Here is a 6,733-nt window from a genome sequence, read left to right as displayed (position 1 = left end):
TGGCCCCCAACTCCAAATCATCGATGTAAATTGTGAACAGTTGTGGGCCCAACACTGATCCCTGAGGGACACCACTAGCTCCTGATTGCCAACCAGAGAAACACCCATTAAACCCCACTCTTTGCTTTCTATTAATTAACCAATCCTCTATCCATGCTACTACTTTCCCCTTAATGCCATGCATCTTTATCTTATGCAGCAACTTTGTGTGGCACTTTGTCAAAGGCTTTCTGGAAATCCAGATATACCACATCCATTGGCTCCCTGTTATCTACCGCACTGGTAATGTCCTCAAAAAATTCCACTAAATTAGTTAGGCACGACCTGCCCTTTATGAACCCATGCTGCGTCTGCCCAATGGGACAATTTCCATCCAGATGCCTCGCTAGTTCTTCCTTGATGATAGATTCCAGCATCTTCCCTACTACCGAAGTTAAGCTCACTGGCCTATAATTACCCGCTTTCTGCCTACCTCCTTTTTTAAACAGTGGTGTCACGTTTGCTAATTTCCAATCCGCCGGGACCACCCCAGAGTCGAGTGAATTTTGGTAAATTATCACTAGTGCATTTGCAATTTCCCTAGCCATCTCTTTTAGCACTCTGGGATGCATTCCATCAGGGCGAGGAGACTTGTCTACCTTTAGCCCCATTAGCTTGCCCATCACTACCTCCTTGGTGATAACAATCCTCTCAAGGTCCTCACCTGTCATATCCTCATTTCTATCAGTCACTGGCATGTTATTTGTGTCTTCCACTGTGAAGACCGACCCAAAAAACCTGTTCAGTTCCTCAGCCATTTCCTCATCTCCCATTATTAAATCTCCCTTCTCCTCCTCTAAAGGACCAATATTTACCTTAGCCACTCTTTTTTGTTTTATATATTTGTAGAAACTTTTACTATCTGTTTTTATATTCTGAGCAAGTTTACTCTCTCATAATCTATCTTACTCTTCTTTATAGCTTTTTTAGTAGCTTTCTGTTGCCCCCTAAAGATTTCCCAGTCCTCTAGTCTCCCACTAATCTTTGCTACTTTGTATGCTTTTTCCTTCAATTTGATACTCTCCCTTATTTCCTTAGACATCCACGGTCAATTTTCCCTCTTTCTACCGTCCTTCCTTTTTGTTGGTATAAACCTTTGCTCAGCACTGTGAAAAATCGCTTGGAAGGTTCTCCACTGTTCCTCAACTGTTTCACCATAAAGTCTTTACTCCCAGTCTACCTTAGCTAGTTCTTCTCTCATCCCATTGTAATCTCCTTTGTTTAAGCACAAAACACTAGTGTTTGATTTGACCTTCTCACCCTCCATCTGTATTTTAAATTCCACCATATTGTGATCGCTCCTTCCGAGAGGATCCCTAACTATGAGATCATTAATCAATCTTGTCTCAGTACACTGGACTAGATCTAGGACCGCTTGTTCCCTCGTAGGTTCCGTTACATACTGTTCTAGGAAACTATCGTGGATACATTCTATAAACTCCTCCTCAAGGCTGCCTTGACCGACCTGGTTAAACCAATCGACATGTAGATTAAAATCCCCCATGGCAACTGCTGTACCATTTCTACATGCATCAGTTATTTCTTTGTTTATTGCCTGCCCCACCATAATGTTACTATTTGGTGGCCTATAGACTACTCCTATCAGTGACTTTTTCACCTTACTATTCCTGATTTCCACCCAAATGGATTCAACCTTATCCTCCATAGCACCGATGTCATCCCTTACTGTTGCCCGGATGTCATCCTTAAATAACAGAGCTACACCACCTCCCTTACCATCCACTCTGTCCTTCCGAATAGTTTGATACCCTTGGATATTTAATTATCATAGAATGTACAGTGCAGAAGGAGGCCATTCGGTCCATCGAGTCTGCACCGGCTCTTGGAAAGAGCACCCCACACAAGGCCAACACCTCCACCCCATCCCAACACAGTAACCCCACCCAACACTAAGGGCAACTCCCAGTCGGGACCATCCTTTAACCATGTTTCAGTAATGGCCACTAAATCAAAGTCATTCACGATTATTTGCGCCATCAACTCATTTACCTTATTCCGAATACTACGAGCATTCAGGTAAAGTACACTTATGTTGGCTTTTTTCCCTCTGTTCTGAATCTTAACACCTCGATCAGTAACCTCTCCTAAGTTATATTTCCTCTTAACCTTTCTCCTAATTTTCCTTGTCGTTGAACCCATATCTTAATGTAACAACCTGCCGCGTCGCTTACCATTAATGTTTTCACTTCCCGTTTTATTTCTTTTAGTATCCCTGGTCCTATTCACCGAGCTCCCCTCAGTCACTGTACCTTGTACTGTCGCCCTTTTTGATTTTTGACTGTGGCTTCTCTGCCTTACACTTTCCCCCTTACGACCTTTTGTTTCTGTCCCTGTTTTACTACCTTCCAACCTCCTGCATCGGTTCCCATCCCCCTGCCACAATAGTTTAAACTCTCCCCAACAGCTCTAGCAAACAACCCCCCCCCCCCCCCCAGGACATCGGTTCCAGCCCTGCCCAGATGCAGACCGTCCGATTTGTACTGGTCCCACCTCCCCCAGAACCGGTTCCAATGCCCCAGGAATTTGAATCCCTCCCTCTTGCACCATCTCTCGAGCCACGCATTCATCCTATCTATCCTGACATTCCTACTCTGACTAGCTCATAGCACTGGTAGCAATCCTGAGATTACTACCTTTGAGGTCCTACTTTTTAGTTTAACTCCTAACTCCCTGAATTCAGCCTTTAGGACCTCGTCCCGTTTTTGCCCTATATCGTTGGTGCCTATCTGCACAACGACAGCTGGCTATTCACCCTCCACCCCCCACCCCCCCAGAATGTCCTGCAGCCACTCCGAGACATCCTTGACCCTTGCACCAGGGAGGCAACATACCAAAGCGGTATATCTGTTTTGCAGGGAGATGACCGCAGGGGACACCTGCATTGCCTTCCTACTCTTGCTCTGTCTATCTGGACTTTGCACTTTCTCACCGTATCTGCGTGGGTTTCCTCCAGGTTCTCCGGTTTCCTCCCACAGTCCAAAGATGTGCAGGTTAGGTGGATTGGCCACACTAAATTGCCCCTCATTGTCGAATGGCCTCCTTCTGCGCTGTAAAATAAATTCTACGATCCTTTAAAACAGAAATGAGGAGGAATTTCTTCAGTCAGAGATTGGTGAATCTGTGGAACGCATTGCCGCAGAAGGCTGTGGAGGCCAAGTCACTGAGTGTCTTTGGGCCGGATTCCCTGGCTGTCCCCCCGGCAACTGGAGAATCCCGCCCGAGGTCAATGGACTTCTCCATTGTCCGTGTCTCAATGTGGCTTTCTTGCTGCAGGCGGGGGGAAGAATCCAGCCCTTTAAGACAGAGATAGATCAGTTCTTGATTAATAAGGGGATCAGGGGTTATAGGGAGAAGGCAGGAGTATGGGGATGAGAAACATAAAGAACAAAGAAAAATTATAGCACAGGAACAGGCCCTTCGGCCCTCCAAGCCTGCAGTGATCCAGATCCTCTATCTAAAACGTTCATGATTGAATGGTGGAGTAGACGCAATGGATCGAATGGCCTAATTCTGCTCCTAAGTCTTATGGTCTTATGACTGGGGGTTGCTGGAAAGATGCAAACGGAACTGGGACATGATGATCATGTGTATATACAAGCAATTGAGGTTGCTGGGCCACTAGCCATCTGGGTACAGATCAGAACATTCTCATGAAGCAAAGAATATATAATAAACACCCTATGGTAGAAGGACAGAGCAGTCAAGAATGAGACATGAAGAATCTTCACCAAAGGAAAAGGGTAATATCCATACTTAGTACACACCACCAAGTTATAATGACTGTGCTTGATCGCTAAAATTGCTGATTGGTGTCACATTGATTGTCACTATCATATTTCCTTTCCCTGTAACGAAACACCCGCATCACCCAACTTCCAGCCTCATCAATGAAAACAGAAAAGATGATGGCTGTAATAATGATTAGATGCAGGGAATATTTGCCTGTCTGGTGATGAGGGGGTTAGGGAGGCAAAGTGGGAGTTAAAATTCCCACATTAGAACTCTGATCCCAACATGCCCATTTCGACCTTTAACAGGGGACAGGGTGGGGGGTGGGGGGGGGGGGGCAAGTTGTTAACATGCTCTCCAGAATGGGGTCTGAAATGTAACTACTTTAATGAGACTATGTAGCTCAAATACCTCAGTTTTAAAGTGCTGTGGGGAGGAAATCTGAAAGTTGAAGAGCAGCAAGAACACCTGGATCCAGCAGGTAAGTGTTTTTCCAGCATTGCTTGTGAGCCAGAAGAATCAGAAGTGCTCTGCTTCTACTGGCCGCCGTGCTCAACTTTAGTGGTATCTGTGAAAACTTTGCTCTGTGTTACACTACTATTTGTAGACTCAAGTGCTTTTAATTTCCAGCATGCTCCAGCTCCTAAAAAACAATGTTCCACAATTTGCAGTACTAATAATGGCGAGGCTGGCTGTTATTAGGTAAATCTACTGGCATCTGCACATTCAATGGTCAAACTTCAAAATCTGAAAATCATAGGCAGTGAAACTGTACCTTCACAGGGTGAACTTTTGCAGTTTTTAACCAATGATTTAAATATCAGCTTCCTTTTTTTAAAAGAAATTCTGATTTGCTCCCTGGGAGGATTCATCAATTGGCATCCCTACCATCTGCTTATTGCTAGATTCCACAGATCCTGGGAGAGCGTGTCTAATTTAAACCAATATCGGAAAAGGGGAAGTCAAAGTGGAGCCTGGCAAATCTTTGTGGGAAGATTTTGACAAGGTGAATGCCAAGTGTCATTCTTTAGCCACTGATTGCATAATCTGGGTCATCATAATCCCACAGGATGCCGAAATTGGGAAAATTCTATTCCTAAATAGCCATTGCTGGTGGATTACAGGAGCTAGGATAGGTGATTCTAAGGCAAGAGTCATTCCAATCTACGTGCGCCAGTAAGTGGTTAATTCTGTCCACAAAGTTTAGTATTTAGTACCATAAAACTGCAGACAGGTTTGAGGATATCCTTGTATGTATGCACCACACAGGATAAAAAACAAAGCTTTGTTGTTGCAGTTGTTCAAAGCCACAGGACTTTAGCTGAGTAGAACTTGCTATTATAGTCAAGACTTGCAGCATTTAGCCTTAATTACAATCATACAAGTAAGTTAATAAATAACATGCATCACAGCCAGTATTTATTTATACTTAATAGATCCCATTGAAAATCCTGTTAATAAAAACAGGACTACAATTTTCTTAATTACATGCAGAAATGCCAACAACATTTTAGAAATAACCAAAAAGCTTTTTCCCATACAGCTATCAATTAGTCCCTCTATTACATAAAAAGAAAATACTACATTACATGATACAGCAGTGTGCTTCAAACATTTTTGCCCGGGACCCATTTTTACCAATCGGCCATCCTTCGGGACCGGCGCCGGACAAACGTCACGGCCCCGCCCCGGCTGACCTTCATGACCCACGCCAGCCAACCTTTGTAGCCCACGCCGACCAGCCTTCGCGACCAACACCTTCACGACCGATGCCAGCCCACTTTGGCGACGCACGCTGCCCAAACTTTGCGATCCTCCATTTACACTTACCTTTAATGTGACAGCTGAGCCTGCTTGGTCCTCACGATCTCACTTGCGTTGTCATTCAATGCTACATTTCTGCTCAGGACTTCAGCTGATGATATAAGTAAGTTCTCACTGCATCCGTTGAAAAAAATCAAGAGGTTTGTCTTGAAATGCCTTTGATGTTTTGAGGGTTTTAATCTTTCATTTGTCATTATTTCCCTGCATATAACACGTGGGCTTTGCATCCTGATTTGCATTGGCACAATTAATAAACCCATACCTCAAGAATATTGCTTTGTTCCCGATTTCAGCTGCTTCTTCTTAATGAGTTGTTCACCAGTGGCCCTGGAGTGCACTGCTGGCATCTACAAAATAGAGGCATCTCTCTCGTGCTCAGAGCACATGACATCAGTGTATGGGGCGCATGACTTGCTCCCTGCTGCTGCTTCGGGAGAGAAGACTCCATTGATTTTCAAAAAGAATCGGCTCCTGGGTAAGTGCGCTGACATCAGGAAGAGGCAGTCCACCTCGCTAGGTGCCTGCACACTACTGAGAGGGTGTGCATGCGGGGGACGGCCAGCTTTCTGGAAAGCCGGTCGCAGCCGCCATTTTTAAAAGCCGGTCTCGGCCGTTGGGCACTTCTTCCTGCGATCGGGAACGCTGCGACCAATAGCCGCCTGACACCCGCCCGCGACCCACCGGGTCCCCAGTCTGAGTTTGAAAATGATTGTGATACAGTGACCATTTCAATAAAGCAGGTTGGTGGCTGAGTGAAGATTTCTTTCCTACTTTATTCACTGGACTATAAAGAACAGCCATTCACAAACAGGTCCTTCCAACTTGGGTTCGGAACATAGGAGCAGGAGTAGGCCATTTAACCCCTCAATTGCTCCACCATTCAATAAGACCATGACTGATTTTGTTGGGTTTCAACTCCACTTTCTTGTCTGCCCCCCATAACTCACTTGCCAAACAAAAATCTGTCTAACTCAGCCTTGAATCAATTTAAACAACCAGCCTCCACTACTTATTGGGAAAGAAAGTTCAACATCACCAATCACCCTTTGGGAGAAAAAGTTTCTCCTCACCTCTGGCTTAAAAGGGTTGCACAACACAAAAAAATATTTTGCACTGAATA

The sequence above is a fragment of the Scyliorhinus torazame genome, chromosome 7, assembly GCF_047496885.1.
Source record: "Scyliorhinus torazame isolate Kashiwa2021f chromosome 7, sScyTor2.1, whole genome shotgun sequence".
Taxonomy (NCBI): domain Eukaryota; kingdom Metazoa; phylum Chordata; class Chondrichthyes; order Carcharhiniformes; family Scyliorhinidae; genus Scyliorhinus; species Scyliorhinus torazame.
The sequence above is the reverse complement of the archived record's forward strand: the minus strand, read 5'-3'. Positions refer to the sequence as shown.